Genomic DNA, 21,102 nt, shown 5'->3' with positions numbered 1-21,102 from the left:
GTGGGGTTGTACATCAGGTATAGATGTATGTGTTGTGTTATACATCGAGTGTAGGTGTATGTATTGTGTGGTGTCATATGCTCTGTGTGTATGTGTATGTGATTAAAGAGAAGCAAAGGCATTGAGCACTTGCCAGTGTGGCAACCGACCTAGTGTGTGTACAGAATGAACAACGGTAGAAGAGAGAGAGACAGAGAGACAGAGAGAGAGCGAGTGAGTGTAAGAGTGTCAATGAGAGTGAGAGTGAGTGTGAGGGTGAGAGAGGGAGTGAGAGTGAGTGAGAGAGAGAGAGTGTGTGTGTGAGAGTGAGAGGGAGTGTGTGTGAGAGAGTGAGTGTGTGAGAGTGAGTGTGAGAGTGAGAGTGTCAGAGAGTGTGTGTGTGAGAGAGAGTGAGAGAGAGAGAGTGAGAGTAAGAGTGAGTGTGTGTGTGTGTGTGTGTGAGTGGGAGAGTGAGAGAGAGTGAGAGAGTGAGAGTGAGATTGTGAGAGTTAGAGAGATTGTGAGAGATAGAGTGAGAGAGAGAGAGAGTTTGAGAGAGAGTGTGAGAGTGTGAGAGAGAGAGTGAGAGTGAGAGAGAGAGCGAGAGTGAAAGAGAGAGAGAGTGAGAGAGAAAGTGTGTGTGTGTGTGTGTGGAGAGAGAGATAGAGAGAGAGAGAGAGTAACCTCAAGTGAAAATCTCCTTTGAGGAACTTGAGGTAGACTCACTGGCTGAAAATATGTGTGAGGTAGCCTGTAAGTTCGAGAAAGATACAAAAAAGGGGAAAAATAAAGAACCCTAGGTGAAAACCTCTTCCAAGGCACATGGGGAAGACCCACCAGCTAAAATCCTCTATGAGGTAGCCAATAGGCCTAAAATAAATAAATAAGAAATAAGAAATTCCCCACTGACTCGATTAATAGGAAATTTTGTTAACTGATAGAGAAATTCCCATAAAGTAACTAGAGGTTTATCAATTTTTTTAATGATCTGGTATTGGGTGTTAGAATATTGGGATTTAGGGTATCAGTTTATCAAGATATTGGCTTTCGAGATATCTATATATCGAGATATTGATTGTTGGTTTTTCCTCTCAATATTGATGGAACTTGATATTGCCTTTGTTGAAAATAGAAACAAGAAATCTTAAAAATAACATCAACAAAGTAAATCCTAATTTAATTTTGTCCTTCAATTAAATTAGGAATTAAATTGTAATTCTAATTTTCATAGCAACTTGTAATAGTTAACTAAGTTAATTTGACTTAGTTGGCTCAATAAATTTGAGTTCGGAATCTATCTAGAGTCAGTAGAGTGGTTCCTAAATTTTAGGGGCCCAAGTTGAGTTCTTTTGAGTTGTAATTATTTAATTCAGTTTAACTGAGTTAAATTTAGTTAAACTAGTTCCAACTGATGGAGGAATTAGTGGGAGATCCAGTAGTGAGGTGTAACTTGCAGTAGTGGGGTGTAACCAACACTACTCAACCAGTAAACTGAAGATTCACTCATAATTAACTCATGCAGGTCATATCAAAGAAAGACCTTGTTGATATTAGAGTTCAGGGATAGTGTACTATCAGTTGTATAATCATATGAATTATACAAAAGGTGCATGCAATCAGAGGAAGGCATATTGATGGATTGCATAGTTATGGATGAGGAATTTCCCAATTAAATATGGGCTAATTCCTAGGAAACTACGCAAGGAAATAAGAGTTTGGAAGGTAGAATATTTGGCTAAGTATTGGCTTGAGCTTGTCTAAGAAATAGTGAGATAGATTGTGATAGTGTAGAGTTTGCTTGGGCTTGAGAAAAGAATTGTAATCTTCTCAATTTTTTTGATCAATGCAATATATAGAGAGAATGGGTTTTTAGCTATGGTTTTCCCCAGAAATTATTGTGTTATGTGTGATTGAATTCTTCCTTTTTCTGCTTTGTGATTTCATTGATCAATTATTGTTTCTGCTGATGAGTAGAGTAGATTCAAGTAAATTGTTTTGGAATATTACAATCTGCAGTTTGAATCTACAAGAAATTTCTACATGGTATTAGAGCTAGATTTGTAGAAATTTCTACATGGTGTCAGAGTTGAAATCACTATAAAATAAGAGAATATAAGTTTGTATTTTGCAGGAGAAATTGAATTTGCATTTTCATACTTTAGACCCTGTAGGATGTCATTCTACGGATTGAGACTCGAGTATGCCCTGAAGGGTGGCTCAAATTACATTTCTTGGAAGGAAAAGATGGAGGCAACATTGGAAGTCAACGATCTTAAGGAATTCATAGAAAATAATATTGAAAATAAGCCTCCAACAACTGATGCCCAGGACCTGGCAGAATGGATAAAGCATGTGGCAAAGGTGAGAAGGATTATCCTAAAAGGAGTTCAAGATCATATTGTCTCAAATCTCTACGGTAAGGAAAGTCCATTTTCAATGTGGAAGGCCTTGATGGAATTGTTTCAAAACAACAGAGACCACATGAAGATGGCACTAAAGGACAAGCTCAAAAATATCAAGATTGAGAAGGGTGATACAATACCGAAGTACTTGACCAAGTTCACCCAATGTCAAGATGAGCTTGGAAGTGTCAGTGTTACAGTTGTTGAAGATGATCTCATGAGCCTAGCACTTCTTGGCCTTCCCAAGAGCTGGAATAGATACTAGGACTCAGTGAATGGGAGGGAGAAGCTACCAGAGTGGGAGCGATTGTGGTCTGACTTGGTGCAAGAAGAGATTCAACGGAACACCAAAGATGGGACCTCATCCACAGAAGTGGAAGAGAAATTTTCATTAGTTAGCAAAGAAAAGAAATCCAAGGGAAATAAATCCCAAGGCGAGGAGGGTGGTAAGAAGAAGGACTTGTCAAACATCAAGTGTTTTCACCGTCACGAGTTCATGTAGTATGCCACGAAATGCCCACAGAAAAAAGCAGGAAAGAAGGAGCCTGCAGTAGTAGTAGCAAGTGAATCTCTAACTTCACAATTCAAACTTGATTCCATGCTCATTGCATGCATTGAAAGCACTGTAATGGGAAGCATGTGGTATCTTGAAAATGGTGCCTCGTTCCATATGACATGGATGATGGGAAGTATAGCATGATCAACATCGGTATTATTACTATGTCGGTCACATTCCATATGATGATGCCTCAAAAGCAACCTTAGAAGTGACCTCAACAAGCTATGGAGCCACCACAATTGGAGAAGAAGAGAGGAGACCGAGTGGAGACATCCACTCAAGAAGTGACCTCTAGTAGGGGGGAATTTCGAGCCAAGTGGTCAGAGGGAGCACATGTAGCCATATCTCCAGGTGTGAGGTGGTGCGATGTGAATAATTAGTCCCAAGAGTTGCAAAAATTTGGGTAGGGTTCATTGAGGTGTGTTTGTCTCATGGATCATTACCTTGATATGGGGGCCCACAGTATTCAGTATCAGGAGGATCAATGTCAGTCACATATTGAAGAGTGCAGAGCAGTTTTGACAGCAGAATAGGAGCCTCAGTAGCAGAGTCTGTTATCACTCCAATATTTCTCTAGAGTTGTTAAGAAATAAATGATTAGAGGTAACCGCAAGCCAACTTTGGAGATTAGGATCTAGCCTTCCTAATGCTCAGAGAGGGCTCTCTCTTTATGGTTTAATTTTGTTTAGTTAATTTATTTTAGGCTAGTTATGATTATACTTGGGTTTTGATTTGGATTTGGTGGTGGGATCACTTACTTAGATGAATAGAGGGATGTTTTTTACCATTGGGCTATGGGGTCAAATGTCAAGCAAACAGGACTGGATCAAGTTCTAAAAACAGTGTCTACAGGGCAAGATAGCTAAGTTACTTCAGATCTCAAAGGCTGGATGGTGAAGTGGTTTTGAATTGGATCCAGGGAGCAATTAAGGGTTCCTTAGGCCGGATTATGAAGAAAGTGAAAGAGGTCAACTGAGATGGGAGAGAAATTAAGGATTCTCAAATCCAGATATCAGAGGAAAACATAGAAATGATCAACTGTTCAAAACAGAGTGTACTTAAACAAATTCTGAGATAAATTTCTAGTTAATTCATTCAACTTTAGATGGAATTTAAGTTTGTGAAATACATAAGAAAATAACAAAATCCGACAAACAAAATACTTCACTGTAATAGCTCAACACATGAATCCTGTAATGCAATCTCTTTATTACTTGGTCCAGTTTGTTGACTTGAAATATTTGGTATAATAACCCTTAGGTTTACGATCAAAATAAATCTACAAATGTATAGTAATCCACAGTCAATACTTTGAATTATGAAGTATTTATACAAAAATAATTTACAAAATATCCCAAACTGTCTTGGGAATTAATCTAGGAGAAAGAAATATCTTCATGCAAGAAGATAGAGACAGCTATTGAACTGCTATTTGCTATCCCTGTTTATTAGGTTGTGTTGTCTTTAAGTTCTGATATTTTTCCTTTTAATCTCTGCTTTGTTGTTTGGTCTTCACGTTGGATGTTCTTTTCACTCTGACCTTTCAACTGATACACTTTCACCTGATACACTTTCATCTGGCTAGCCTGTCATTATCCTTTTACTGTGCTTTTTAATCTTACTATACATTCTTACATTTTGACTGTGTGTTTCTACAATAAGTCATTCAATTTCTCCCATGTTTCTGCATCTGGTAATTGGATATTTATCATTTTCATATAAATTTCATTTTCTTCCGTGTACTTGGTAAAAGTGGGCTTATTCACAAAAAGGTGTTTTACCTCATGCTAGAGGTAAAACAAGTTCTCAAAATTTTGGTATAGGACCTTGCTAGTTGGCATCCCCTTCATAGATGAAGTATTTACTTGATCTCTAGCCACTTCTCTTATCTTTCTGTTGTAGTCCTCTTGTGGCATCAATTTGTCGTTTATTACCAAGGGATTGGGCAGACCCTTTTTCCTTAAAACTTCAAATTTAACCATGAATCTGTCTATAGCCAATTGCATGGTTTGGCACTTATCTTCAAGGTTTAGCATTAAATTCCTCTTGGTGAGGACCCTTTTTACTTCCAATATTGTACCTGTTCTGTCAGGTATCTCTAATTCCTACAATTCATACTTATTTTTGGAGTTGAGGAAGTGAATGATCCTTGTAGCTTCCTCTGGCATGTCTCCCAGTTTTGTCTTCACTCTCTGTATGGATTCTATAGCCTCTTTAACTAAGTCAATCTGTTCAAAAATCACTTGGATGGATGGCCAAATATCATTGATAGAGTCAATGATATTGGCCCACAACTGTTCCTTGGCTTGGCAAAGGGGTTCCTTCAAAGTCAATTCCTTCTCCAAGCTTTTTATTCTTTCATTCATTCTGGTTGATTTCTGTATTTCCTCTTTATGCATAATCTGGGCAATCTTGTAGTTAGTATCTAGACTGGTTACCTTTTCCGTGAGCTTGTTCATTTTTGTGGTCTGAATGGACATGTCTTCCATTGCTTTGACCAACTTACTTGCCTTATCTCATGTTGGCCATGTTGCTGATGTAGACGTTGTAGAAGCTGGCAGTGTTGTAGCCATTGGAGCTGTAGGAGCTAATGATGCTGCCAAAGTGGAAGGTATTGTAGTAGTAACTGTTGGGATAACAGTGGCAGGGGCAGTCTCAAGACTAGCTTGTTTTAACTGTATCAAGCTATCTAACTCCTTTTCCATTTCCTTCAGTTGATCATTTAATTGTAAAACCAAGTCCATCATATCCTCCTGATGTGTTTGGCTCTCCAGGACCTCTTTTGTGTGTGGGTGCTCTGAATGAGGAAGTTTTAATTGTTTTTTGAGAGTTTCAATGTCCTCATTCTTCTTCTTGATCAATTTCTCAGCAACTTTGATGTCATTGGGATCATGTCCCAACTCAATTACCAAGTCCTCCAATGACTTGATCCTATTGTCCTTGGCCTGTGAGGAGGTCTTTTCCAATTTATATTGGGCTGTAATGTTATCTAATGAACTCTGTAGCTTATGTGCAGCCATGGCCTTCCCTATCAAGGTGGAGTAGATCATCTCTCCAGATTGCTTGTAGAATTCAATCTGGTCAATGGGATGAACATCCCTGGCCTACACCTCGAAGTTAGATTTTCTATAGTCAGCTGATGTTTTTGGCTGTTGAACAGTAGGCTGCATGAAGGACACCTACATTTTCCCTGCTTTGATGTCAAAATCTGACATCAACCTCATCTGATTTTCTGGTGTGTGTTTGAAGTATTGGGCATATGTTTCAACCTTCAACTTCTCACTTCTCAACTTGATCTCCTTGTACCTATCCTTGATATCTTTTTCCTTATCTGCTGGCTTGATGAAAGAAGAAACCTCAACACTGAGCTGTCTCTCAATCAGTTGAGTGTTAGATGTTGATGTTTGCTGTGTTTCTCCTGAAGAAGCCGTGTCTTTGCTTCTTTCCACCATTGTATCAGTGTTAGTGATTTCCATTGATTCAATGGTTTCTTCCTGTTCAGTTACAGGATTCAGCTTGGGCCTTTTCCAGAGCTCAAAGTTCTCATTTGTTGTTTCCGTAGAAGAACTAGAACCCTCCTCCCTGTTTCTCTTTGGGTTTCTCTCCTCATTTGTCGGGGTCTGTAAAATAGGAGGAATATTCATTGGTTCCCCTAGTTCTGGAACTTGCAGGAAAGAACTTTCATCAATTTGTTTCTCTACATCAATCAATGTATTTTCTACATCCACTATTGTGCTATCCATGTCAATTAGAGTGTTTTCCAACCATTTTGATTGGTTGGAAAACCTCTCAATATCCGGTCTAGGATGGTGGATGAAAGGTCCCAATTTGACCTTGATTCTCAGCTTATTTATGACTCCATAAGGGTCATACTACCACATAAAGTTGTTCCTAAATTTCATTTGTTACAGAATCAAATCTGCCGCTGGTCCAACTTCAATGTTATTACAAATGAAGGGGCCCAATTGATTTTTCATTTTAAATTGGGTTTTCTTCCTAGCTGCTAGGAAGTTGACTTCATCAGAATTGATGATCTGCCTAAAATATTCTAGTGCAAATATCCTCATAGGGAGGTATTTGGGTAGTTTGTAAGGGGCAAGTTGGCATCCATAAATTCTAATCTCTGTGTGGTTTTGGTAGAGATACCAGTCTCCCACCTTGTTGTTCTTGGCCAACTGTAACACCCTCTTGATCTCTTGGCTGATTCTGGGCTGAGGGTTACTGGTTAGCATGTTCATGACTGGATGGACAAATGAATCAATGAAATCCTTAAAAGTGAATGCAGTGGAGTATTTCTGGATCAAGGGTGTCCAATAAATAACTAACCTTAGATTCCCTTTGGTATCCAACTTCTGGATGTTGACATAGAATTTGTCTGATTGATAATATGAAAACATGTGAAATAATACAGAAGAGTACTTGAAGACTCTCTCAGTTGGTAGTCCGGTGAATTGTTCATGCATCTTTTCTGCAATGAACTGAGCATAGTTGTAAATGACAGCAAGAGGCTTGCCTGGGCTAAAAATGGAGAGGAATGCAAGGACAACCTCATCCACATGCTCATATGTGGTATATCCTAAGATGCATGAGAGCATGGTAATAATTTGTCTACCACTCTTTGAAAAAATGGTGGCAACATAAGGGGGACTATCTGTGGGACTATGGCAATCCTCTATGATAAAGGTTTAGAAAATTTGAGCTATTTTGGCCAGGTCTAACTTGACATATAGGTCCAGCAAGTCTCCAATAGACAGTGGGGTCTCACTAGGGCTTGGTTGGACCTGCAAAATTTGGTTGATAGATTCTGCAGTGATGGTAAATAACACTTGCTGGTTAGGGTTGACAATAGCTCTTTGGCTAGGAATGTAGCAAGCATGAGAGAAATGGATGATGTCTAGGAAAGGGTGTACTTATGGAAACAAATATTTGGATAAATTAGATTCCCAAAGGTGGATGTCATCATTCTGGTTTAGGAATCTGTCCTTACTCCAGCAGTGGAGCTTTAGAAGGTAAGCTATGGATGCATTATCCTTTATTTGAAAATCTTTGTCTGCTAATGCTAGGTGGTTGATGTCCAAGTGAGGAGTTTACAGAGGTCTCACGTCTAGAGAGGTTTTGGAAGCCACAATTGGGTGTAGAGATATGAATTAGGCTTGTAGTGGTTGTAGAAGTGAGGTTTGGAAGCCCTGGAATAGTGGGAGGGTAGTTACAATCTGTAAAAGAAGGGTTTGGGGTATACAAGTAAATTTCTCTTTAATTTAGGCAAGTTTATTAATTAATTTTTATTAATTAATTTCAATTAATTAAGCTTTCAATTAGACTGTACATTCTCAAATTGAGAGGGTCGTTCTGTTTTTTCTCAAGAATACCTGGAATTTGGCTATCTAGCTTACAAACTAGGTTCAATGGTGAATGCAGAGGGTATGGTGGCTTCAACTGTGAACTGGTTGCTTGAATTAGATGTCCGGAGCTTCTTCAGGTGGCAGATGGTGGTCAATTTGGTCGCAAAGGTTTAGGGTGTCACAAAATGGCTTGAGCAACAGTTGTAGTGAAAAATGAGCGAAAAGAGTGAATTGGGGCTTTTTTGGCCTTTTAACGGGTAACGGTCACATTTTGGCGTGGAAAATATAAATGAACAGTGGGCAGTTTTTGGTTTGGGTGGGGAGGTGGTTTTCTGGGCCATCGCACCACTTTTGGAGGGTAGGTGTATTTTTCGCAAGCACATGATCTCACCTGGTGCCGCCACATAGTAGAAAAGCACCTAGGCAAAACCGCGAATCTCGCATGCTCTCGGGTTGCTATCGGTCGGATGGTGAACTCGCGCGATATGGATGTGCACCGTAGGATCTGGGGGTAGGAGATCAGATGACTATTGTGTGGTTAAGCTGCAAGGAGGGAATCAAGAAAGGGATTTGCAGTGCCCAGGAATTAATTACAACAAATTGTAATTAATTAGTGTATAAGGTTGGGATTAAATATAAGCAGTGGGTAATTAAAATGGGACCCGGGGTTATGTGGTGGGGTTTTTTAACTGCACCAAGGGTTGGTGGGTTAAAAAGGCATTTCGGGGAAATATGAAGCGGGGAAATTAATTAGATAATGCGGGGGAATAAAAACTTAGGATAAGGGGGTTTTTATGGGTTTTTGAAGGGAAATAGGGAAATTAATAAGAGGGGAAGGTAATATTTGCAATGGGAAATGGGTTTCACACTAGGGAAAAGGGGTTTTGGGTAGGGGGATGATTTTTGAAGGGTAATTTACTAGGGAAATGTGTGAAACCAAGGGGTAAGGGTCAAAATGAGGGGAAAATGGGATTTATAAGTGATAAAGGGAAAATAGGGAAATTAGCAAATAAGCATGTGGGAGTATAAAGAAATGAGGGGAAATTAGTTAAACTGGCTTGTGAACATATTTTCTTTCTCATACATGCTCCTACACATGAAACATAGGATTAAGCATGATAAATGTGCTTTTGACTCAGCAACATTGTGCATTTGCAACCTTTCTTCTACCTACCCTTTATTTATCCTAACATTTTTTCTTCATTTATTGGGTGCATTTGAGCTTGCTGACCCTTTATTTCCTTTTCTTTTGACAAGCAAACTATCTAATTCTAACCTTATAACTTCCAATGGCTCAGATTAAACTGATGAGCTCATTTTTATTCTCTACCTAACTACTGATCTGCCAAGGTTAAATAGTTTGGCTAGATTTTTATTCTCTATCTATCAACATGAAATTTAAACCATGAATGAGCCAAGATTAAACTATTTGACCATCATGGATTGTGGCATTTCTAACAAGCTGCACACTATAGAAATGTCTACAAATCAGCTAGCTCTGATACCATGTAGAAATTTTGCAAATTCTATACAAATCTCGCTCTGAGACCATATAGAAAATCTGACAGTAGATTAACTCAATAATGCAATATACCAAAGAAAAATACTATAACCTACTTCTACTATCAATTTGCGGAAGCTTAAAGATAGAGCTGAATTAGAGCTGAACAATATAACTAGAAGAAGAAGAATCAATGCACATGAAACATAGAAAATACTCAGTGGAAAGTTGATATAGGAGCATGCAACCAAAGAGAAAATCATTGTATTTTAGTAGACATAGGGGGTCATGTGTTTTAGGGAAGTTGGTTTCCTAAGTCTCAAATTAATGTAATATTTAGGCTTTTAAGTGATTAGAATAGGAATTAATTAGATGTGTGAGGATGTTTGTAAATGCTCTCGAATAAAGGAGAACATGAGTGGTTAATAATGACAAGAGAGTTAGAAGTCAATTATAACTCTAAAGGTAGTTTCATGATTCGAGGAACTAGAGAGAGTTCTTAGGAATTAATTGAAGTTAGAAGTGGACATAGAGGACATTTAGGAGTTAGTTCAGTAGATCTAGGATTTGAACCAGAATTAGTTCAACAGAACCTTTCTGGTATAAATGTAAGCCTATGGGTAGAGTGTAAAGAGAGGAGGCCACTGATATTGAAGATTAGGCCTATGAGACAGAGGGTCTCGATATGTAATCAGTTGTTTATACTTTTTTATATAGAGGTTTATCCCAGAACTGTGTAAGTGTGTGAATCGAGTATTTAATGATTGATTTATGTGTGAATTCGTAGGTTCTGTAACAGAGGTTGCAGGCAGAGTTCTGAAGAAATACACAGAGGAGGAGAATGATTCAGAGGAATTATAGTGGGTCTTTGAATCCAATTGAGTGATTAGAGTAAAGCTCTGAAGAGACTGCGATGTGAGAATTCATAGAAGGCAAGCTCAAGAGAGAGTGCATAATAGAATGGTGGAAGGAAGAGAACCTGTGAAGAAACCTGAAACCATAGAGAAAACCTTGAAGAAGTGGCATTAAAACACAAGTAAAGAGAAGAGCGGAGAAGTAAAGTATTGTTGGACAATAGCTGTTGGATCTTTAAGATCAACGACCAGGATTAATATCACATCGACAAACCTTAATGAAGAAAGACGGGTTTATACACATAAGTGGATTTCGGGCGAGGTGAAGGTCGTAAGTGGTATTTCTCTCGTTGGCCCGATTCCATATAAATCACTACACGTAGCAGCGTGGAGAGAAAGGAAAACTACCTTATCGAGCGGGTATTCCCCATATTTCTTGTTCACCTGAAGTCATCGTGAACCGTTGGATCCGTTGAGTGCAGATCCACGGCGGAGGATTGTCAGACTAGTTTGATGAACAGGAAAGGATATCAGCCGTCGATCTGATGGCGGAAGATCAATGGCGGAGATTAAGTTGGATCGCAAATGTTACATGGAGTTGGATCAAAGTATAGAGGAAAGCTTTGATGCGTGGACCTGACGATCTATAGATGCAGGAGTAATCCTTTTGAAGTCTGGCTTAAGCATTAAGCGTGATCGGAGATCGGAGAAGGTGGAGCGCAACGGAAGAGACTAAAGCGGAGCACGAACCCGAAATTTTATAGAGGCAGACTCAATCCTTTTTGAGTTCCGGCCTTAAGCTTTTGAGCGGGTTTCTGTGTGTTTTCTGTGTAATGCAGAGATTGGAGGAAAATGCGATAAGGCATATGGAAAGGGCGGATTCGAAAGATTTCTAGTGGCGGGACTAATAATTTGAGTTTCAGAAGGTTTAAGATTATCACATATCGGGGATGCGAAGGAGTGTGTAGTGTGACCGCTGAGATACCTCGATTGCGATAAGCGATAAAGGTAATCCTCGGGTAATGTGCAAAGGACCGTATAAAGGCAAAAAGGTAACTTATGCATGTTTATGTGTAATTCTATTTATAATAGAAATAAAGTGTCGATAGGGGGTTTTATGGGTTAAGTCCGCATTAACCAAAGTTAAAGAGTGGGTATGGTTAGATATATATATGTGGCTAAGGGTTAATGAAGGCTTATAAGGGTTAATGAGTCCCGATTGAAAGAATAAAGGGTTTATAAAAGGGTCAAGCGGGGTGATTGAGTTCCGATATAAAGGAGAAGGTGGATTAATGATTAGACTTTGTTAGTCTATAAATCATTCTGCATGAGACTATTAAAGGGGGCCTAAAACCTTAGTAAATGAAGATTTGACTCCTTTGTGAGTTAAATTCTTGGGACAGACAAGATTTTGTATTGTATATGCATACTGTGGGTATAAGAGGGGGTAACCCTGCGTCATTTTGTATCAGAGAAGAATTGTAATTGAAACAATTGGTGTTAAAAAAGAATAAAGGAATTCTGTGTGAACATTTATTTGAAAGAATTGAGAACACAATTATGTGTTTTAAGATGTTTATGCAGGCTAGGAGGGATCAGATTCTAATCTGACAGAAAGTAGACACACAGAGGTAATGTGTAGCAAAACTTGCAGATGTAAGAAACAAAGGACAATCCATTCAAGGTACAAGTGGAATGGTGGAACAAGATCATGCAGAGAGCTTGAAGTTGAGGTGATATGTTCTGTTTTGATTTGATTGGAGAATATGTGGTTTTTATATTGTTGCACAAGTAGTAGCATAAGGGAAAACACTGTGATGTTGTTCCTTGAGGAAAGTGGAGATTCACTCAAATGTGAACCTGAAGAATCTAATTGAAGTTTGGAAAAAGAGGATAAGAGTATTCTCAAAAGGAAACTGAGAAGCAAGCTTTTGAAAGCTTGGGAATGATCTTTGGCTTGAGTAACATTGATATGTAGGTGATAGCATAAGAAGGTGTGAAGGTTGCAACAATCTAGGGAAAGGAGTGCCTGAATTGGTTCCAAAGGAAAGAACCAGAGAGAAATACTAAGAGATTGAACTTAGAGGAGAGAAACTTAGTGAGGCATATGTAGCAAGGAGGAGACTTGTTACTACAAAGGTATTGTTGCAGCTCACAAAGGTAATTCCACAAAGGATGTGGGTAGAATTGCCAAGGTAATGAAGGAAGCTGGTAAGACTTTCTAAGTGAAAGAAGAAGTGGTCAGAACCAAGTATTTCATGGTGATTGAAATACAAGAGGACAGTTGTGTTCTTGAGAAGTGCAGATGAGTTGAAGCCTAGAAGGAGCAGAGAGAAGTGCTCAAAGGAGGTTCCAGAGATAGAGAACCAAGGGCTTGCCAAAAGACCAAGTACAAAGGAAAGCTTGGTGAGGTAAGTTGCAACAAGGAGGACTTGTTGTTGCAGAGGATTTAATACAACTCATAGTGAGTGAGTGAGGAGCTCATGAAGAGAGAGGAGAAGAATATGGCTACTGATAGTCATAGCAGTGGTTCTGAGGAAGACCACATTAGAAGAAAGATGAAGAAAGAAAATGCCAAGGCAAATGGCAAGAGGATGAGTCAAGAGGAGATTGACAAAGAGATTGCAGGGTTGAAAGGACAACTCGATGTATTGATGATGATACTAGAGGAAAACTAGAGACAAGGTTGGGTCTTGAGGAAGAAGCCAGTGAAGTGGTCTAAGTTGCAGAGAAGGCTACAAAAGAGGCAGGTAAGGTGGCTGATGGGAAAAATCAAAGAAGCTGAGTTGGAAATAGAAATGGAAGAGTCCATTTGTAAACTTGAATAGGGTGAAATTCTGGGTGAAGGTGAAGACCGGAGATCTGTGGAAGATCTTATGAATCATATGAAGGATTCAGAACATTAAGGGGACATGACGACTGAAGCATCAAGTGAGACCACAAGGTCTTATGTTTTTAAAACTGATAGTTTGTGTATGATGGCAGGTATTGCAGGAGAAAAGCAACCTTTTGAAGATATCTTCAGAGTAGATGAAGATATAGAAGTAAAAGGTGACAAAGAAAGCTTCTTAGAAGAAGAAGAAGAATTTGACTGCATACAAAAGAAAAAGTCTATGGATGAGTCTATAGAAGCTGTCATAGAGATGAGGAATCAAGATCTTATTCTGATGAAGAATGAATGAATATTGTCTCGGAAAGGTAATCAAATGAGTTTGATTAATGTTATTGATGAAAAAAATGCAGGAGAGTATTAATGAAGATGATGAGACAAAGATAACTCTGGGAGAAGAATTACAGAGAAACAACAGGGCAAAATGTACTGAAGAAGAAGGAAATTTACTGAAAGATGTTAAGGAAGAAGAAGTCTATGGGAAAAACTTAGCAAAGGGAAAAAGAACATATGGTGATTTATCAATAACAAGGGAAGGTATGGGAAATTTTGTGAAATTTCCAAATTCTACTCCAATTGAAATTATTGAGTTATATAGAAAATTAGACTTTCAAAGGAGGGAGTTGGAAAAATAGAAAGAGATGATAATGAAAGTTCAGCAAATTGACAGTGCAAAAGAAGAAGTTCACTACAATGAACAAGGATATAAAGACATCATTAGAACAGATGGTGTGGAAGAGAGACTAGTTGATAGTCTCATGAATTCTTTTGAGAATCAAAACAACATACTGATGTGCTGACAGAGGAGGAAGAAATAGAGCAGCAAACTGAATTGTTGCCAAAGGAAGATAAGGCACAGAAACCTTATGTTTTTGATTTTAACAAGTGTTTTGTGAGTGTAGGTTTTGTTGCAGATGTTGAAATAAATTTGGCACAGATGAGCAACCAAATAAAGATGAAAGAAGAAGATTCCATGGAAGAATTCAATCCATGGAACATAGATGCTCAATTGCTAGATAGAATGATAGAAAGTCATGATTCAGTGTTGCCAGAAATAATCATGAAAGAGGGTAAGAATGAAAGGGAGGTAGCAAGAATAACAATACAAATAATAATGAGAGGAAGAATAAGAGCAAGTGATAACATTTGACAACTCCAAGAAGAAGAACAATAGATTGAAGAGTTGGTGGACAGTAGCAACAACCTGAAACAAAGAGAAAGAGGCAAAAGTAAGTGGCAAAGTATAGACCAATCCAAGGATGTACTGGAGATGGAGATTGAAGAATTATGGCAGCTAATGATGAAACAGGCCATAGGGAGGAAAATGATAGCAGCAGGAAACATGATCAATCAGAATTTGAACCTGATTGACAAGGAGAGGAAGATGAAATAGAAAATAGCAGACATACAACAACAACAAAGGTGCAAAGCTTTCAGACAGTTACAAACTAAAGTTTGGGACCCTAGAGGTTTTTATCAACACATGAAAACACATGATCAGGAGATCATGAATATTTTCTACTTTGGGAGTCTGATGCAGGAGCATGCCACCCAAGAGAAAATCATTGTAGTTTAGTAGACATAGGGGGTCATATGTTTTAGGGAAGTTGGTTTCCTAAGTCTCAAATTAATGTAATATTTAGGATTTTAAGTGATTAGAATAGGAATTAATTAGATGTGTGAGGATGTTTGTAAATGCTCTCGAATAAAGGAGAACATGAGTGGTTAATAATGACAAGAGAGTTAGAAGTCAATTATAACTCTAAAGGTAGTTTCATGATTCGAGGAACTAGAGAGAGTTCTTAGGAATTAATTGAAGTTAAAAGTGGACATAGAGGACATTTAGGAGTCAGTTCAGTAGATCTAGGATTTGAACCAGAATTAGTTCAACAAAACCTTTCTGGTATAAATGTAAGCCTACGACAGAGTGTAAAGAGAGGAGGCCACTGATATTGAAGATCAGGCCTGTGAGACAGAGGGTCTCAATATGTAATCAATTGTTTATACTTGTTTATACAGAGGTTTATCCTGGAACTGTGTAAATGTGTGAATCAAGTATTTAATGATTGATTTATGTGTGAATTCGTAGGTTCTGTAACAGAGGTTGCAGGCAGAGTTCCGAAGAAATACACAGAGGAGGAGAATTATTAAGAGGAATTATAGTGGGTCTTTGAATCCAATTGAATGATTAGAGAAAAGCTCTGAAGAGACTGCGATGTGAGAATTCGCAGAAGGCAAGCTCAGGAGAGAGTGCAGAGTAGAATGGTGGAAGGAAGAGAACTTGTGAAGAAACCCGAAACCACAGAGAAAACCTTGAAGAAGTGGCGTTAAAACACAAGTAAAGAGAAGAGCAGAGAAGTAAAGTATTGTTGCACAGCAGCCATTGGATCTTTAAGATCAACGACCAGGATTAATATCACATCGGTGAACCTTAATGAAGAAAGACGGGTTTATACACATAAGTGGATTTCAGGCAAGGTGAAGGTCGTAAGTTGTATTTCTCTCGTTGGCCTGATTCCATACAAATCATTACACGTAGCAGCGTGGATAGAAAGGAAAACCACCTTATTGGGCGGGTATTGCCCATATTTCTTGTTCACCTGAAGTCTTCGTGAACCGTTGGATCTATTGAGTGTAGATCCATGGCGGAGGATTGTCGGACTAGTTTGGTGAACAGGAAAGGATATTAGCCGTCGATCTGATGGCGGAAGATCAACGACGGAGATTAAGTCGGATCGCAAATGTTACATGGAGTTGGATTAGAGTATATAGGAAAGCTTTGATGCATGGACCCGATGATCTATAGATGCGGGAGTAATCCTTTTGAAGTCTGGCTTAAGCATTAAGCATGATCGGAGATCAGAGAAGGCAGAGCATAGTGGAAGAGACTAAAGTGGAGCACGGACCCGAAATTTTATAGAGGCGGACTCAATCCTTTTTGATTTATAGCCTTAATCTTTTGAGCGAGTTTCTGTTTGTTTTCTATGTAATGCGGAGATCGGAGGAAAATGCGATAAGGCATATGGAAAGGGACAATCTGAAAGATTTCTAGTGATGGGACTAATAATTTGAGTTTCGGAAGGTTTAATATTATCGCATATCGAGGATGCAAAGGAGTGTGTAGTGTGACCGTTGACATACCCTGATTGTGATAAGCAATAAAGTTAATCCTCGGGTAATGTGCAAAGGACTGTATAAAGGCGAAAAGGTAAGTTATGCATGTTTATGTGTAATTATATTTATAATAGAAATAAAGTGCCGATAGGGGGTTTTATGGGTTAAATCCGCATTAACCAAAGTTAAAGAGTGGGTATGGTTAGATATATATATGTGGCTAAGGGTTAATGAAGGTTTATAAGGGTTAATGAGTCCCGATTGAAAGAATAATGATTAGACTTTGTTAGTCTATAAATCATTCCACATGAGACTATTAAAGGGGGCCTAAAACCTTAGTAAATGAAGATTTGACTCCTTTGTGAGTTAAATTCTTGGGACAGACAGGATTTTGTATTGTATATGCATACTGTGGGTGTAAGCGGGGGTAACCCTACATCAAAAGCCTCAGCTAAAAACCCCACTCTCTGTATTATCATACAAGGTGGAAATACATCAAAATTATACAAAGCCTTAGCTCTCACAGCTAGCTAGCTCTCAGTATAATCCTCCTAGATGCTCATGGGCAATCAAATCTTCTCACAAGCCTTCTCCTCTACCCTCCAAGCTCCTATTTCCTTGCATTGTTATCTGGGATGATCTTCTCCAACCAAGTGGAGAACTGATCTCACACACTGATATCACACCCTATATGAACTGTGCAATCCTCAAGGAACCTTACCTTGATTTCATGCATGAGTTTCCTTTATATGAAAACACATGCAATTGATAGTACATTGTCCTTGACATTTAGCTCAATTGAGTATTTCTCATAATAGACATGCATGAGTTTCTGAAGAGGGAATCTTCAGTTATCTGGAGTACACTGGTTGAGTGCAAGCATGCATCAAATGACTGATAACTCACAATTAGTTCCTCAAACAGTTTGGAACTAATTTAATTGGACTTAACTCAGTAAACTAAGATAACTAATTACAACTCAAATATAACTCAATCTTATCTCCTTAATTTAAGACTTATCTCCTTAATTAAAGGGATAACTGTTGCATGACTGCAGAAAGACTTCTAACTTGAATTTATTCAACTAATTAATCCATAATGAATTAATTAATTATTTCCAAGTAGCTGTTAAGACTAAATTCGATTTTAATTCACAATTTAATTCAAGGACAAATTAAATTGGAATTTCTGGATTCTATTTTTATCATTTCTTGTTGCTATTTTCAACACTCCCTCTAACCAAGAAAGGAATTCAACTCGATCCCAATCGTGAACCTTTGGAATGTTATGCATGCAACACTTCTCTCTAGTGTTGTTGCTTGAGCAACTCCAGAAACAAAAAAAAAAAAATCCAACCTGAATCAATATGATGCACTATCATTAAAGTCTTTAACTGCTATTGCCTCTGTCAACTGAAAAATTTGCGCTTCGGCTGACTCTGCCTTTCTGCACTATTGTCAATCCTTCTCTATGCCCTTCAGTATTTGACTACTCTAGCCTCTGTCACTTTGATCTCTGACAACATCAATCCCACTGATTCCTCCCGCTACTATGTACTTTGGGCTCCCGTAGCAAGGTACGATCCATGAGTTAAAACCTCTCAATGGACCCTGCCCAATTTTAACCTTCTTGGGACTATCACTTCACATCGCCCCACCTCAGACCTGGAGGTATGGCTGCATGTGATCCCTCTACCCACTTCTCCAATTGTGGCTCCTCCACAATTGTCTGAGACTTCTTCTAGGACCGCATGTTGAGAGGTGATTTACTCTCCCTCTCAACCACCAAGTCTCTAACATTTTCCTTGCTCCTCAAGGCTTTGCATGCATCTTGAACCTCAAGAGAATACAGGTTCTCAACTCGTGAACTAATCTATTTCACCTTTCTCATGGTGATGTGTCTAAGGAAAACCTTTCCCTTACTAAAGACAACATCGTAGCCTTTGTCCTCCAACATCGTGATCGATACCAAGTTGTTCTTCATGCCAGACACATACTTCACATATGTCAAGGTGATAGGAGCTCCATGCTCCCTCTAAAAAGCAACCGTGCCCACTCCCGAAACACTATAGCTTTCGTCGTCATCCATCTCTATGCGCATCTGGAGGTCTTTCTCCTCCAAGGCACTGAATAAACTTTTATCGCCGGTCATGTGGAATAAGGCTCCACTGTTAAGATACCAAACACAACCCATCATTAATGACACCATGCATCCGATGAGGGTAAAGTCCATTTCGAACTAAGAGGCTAATGCCTCACCTTCCGATCCTTCCGAGGATCCCTTCTTGGACTTCTTCGATGGACAATTAGTCGCATAATGTCCCATATCAATTGAAGTATGATATGAATTAGATTTGCACCTGCAACCCCGAACTTCAAACTTTGAATTCTCTTCTCAGTACACTGTTCATAGCTCCGATAAACTTGGCTCCGATACCATGTAGAAATTTCTCTAGATCAGCTATCTCTTATACCATGTAGAAATTTCTCTATAGATAAGCTAGCTTTGATACCATGTAGAAATTTCTACAAATCAGCTAGCTCTGATACCATGTAGAAATTCTGCAAATTCTCTACAAATCTTGCTCTGAGACCATATAGAAAATATGACTATAGATTAACTCGATAATGCAATATACCAAAGCAAAATACTATAACCTACTTCTACTATCAATTTGCGGAAGCTTAAAGATAGAGCTAAATCAGAGTTGAACAATATAACCAGAAGAAGAAGAATCAATGCACATGAAACATAGAAAATACTCAAGGGAAAGCCTTAGCTAAAAACCCCACTGTTTGTATTATCATACAAGGTGGAAATACATCAGAATTATACAAAGTCTTAGTTCTCACAGCTAGTCAGCTCTTAGTACAATCCTCCTGGATTCTCACAGGCAATCAAAGTGTCTCACAAGCCTTCTCCTCTACCCTCCAAGCTCTTATTTCCTTGCGTTGTTCCTTTGGGATGATCTTCTCCAGCCAAGTGGAAAACTGATCTCACACACTGATCTCATACCCTGTATGAACTGCGCAACCCTCAAGGAACCTTACCTTGACTGCATGCATGATCTTCCTTTATAGGAAAACACATGCAATTGATAGTACACTGTCCTTGACATTTAGCTCAACTGGGTCTTTCTCAAAATAGACATGCATGAGTTTTTGATGAGGGAATCTTCAATTATCTGGAGTACACTGGTTGAGTGAATGCACGCATCAACTGATTGATAACTCACAATTAGTTCCTCAAACATTTTAGAACTAATTTAACTGGACTTAGCTCAGTGAACTGAGCTAATTAATCACAACTCAAATATAACTCAATCTTATCTCCTTAATTTAAGGGATAACTGTTGCATGACTGGAAAAGACTTCTAACTTGAATGTCTCCAACTAATTAATCCATAATGAATTAATTAATTATTTCCAAGTAGTTGTTAAGACTAAATTCGATTTTAATTCACAATTTAATTCAAGGACAAATTAAATTGGAATTTCTGGATTCTATTTTTATCATTTCTTGTTTCTATTTTCAACACACACAACCTTATTTTGCATAGTAAAGTAAAAAGTAGTGGCATTTGAATTTGCACACTTTCATGATCTGTTATATTTGTTTTTTGGGTTCGTATTTTTCACTTTTTTTGATCTTTTTCTCTTTATTTTTATCCTTTGGTTATTCTTTTAGGACATACCCTCTTTACATTTTTTAATTTTTTAATATGGAAAACATTTTGCAGAAAGAAAAAGTATGTACAATATTACAAGACTAACCATAGCCAATTCAAAATTATGAATCCTATTATTATAGGACCCTAACAGTGGCTCCACATGGGGATGGCATTTCCTGGTGAAATGTTAAGAACTTTAAGATCAGTAGCCTTTGAAACTGTGACTGTAGTTAACTTGTAAACTATTCTTCTGTGATTCTGCTTTATTCATACTTATGATGGTGAACCCTTCAAAGCTCAGGGCCTTCTCTCTGGGCTTCAACTTCAAAAGATTACCATCCAATCCAATCTAAACTCTACAATGTTATATACAATGAGTAAAGTAAAGTGAACTACTATTAATCTGTGGATAAGTAATGCTTCAGCATTCTACCATTGACAGGTCCTCCTAGTAGATCTGTTCCATCTAACTCTCTCAAGAAAAATGCATTGTTACCTCTGTAACCATAAATGATATAAGGGCCTTGCCATAGGAAATCAAATTTGCCATGTTTTCCCTTATCTTCTCTTCTAGAATCCCATTTAAGTACTTTGTCACCTATGTAAAAATCATCAGCTTTGGTCTTTTTGTCAAAAATCTTTTTGATTTTATCCTAGATTACTTGTGATTTGACATAGACTTCTTCTCTGGTTTGCTGCAAGTGTATTGTTTGATTTATCCTCCTTTGGATATCATTTGGTTCTATCTACAAATCCTGGATGATCTTCATCACTAGTACTCCTAAAGAGGA

This window comes from Pinus tabuliformis, chromosome 9, assembly GCF_031772625.1.
Source record: "Pinus tabuliformis cultivar Carrire ecotype Pingquan chromosome 9, CPIR1, whole genome shotgun sequence".
Classification (NCBI taxonomy): Eukaryota; Viridiplantae; Streptophyta; class Pinopsida; order Pinales; family Pinaceae; genus Pinus; species Pinus tabuliformis.
The sequence above is the reverse complement of the archived record's forward strand: the minus strand, read 5'-3'. Positions refer to the sequence as shown.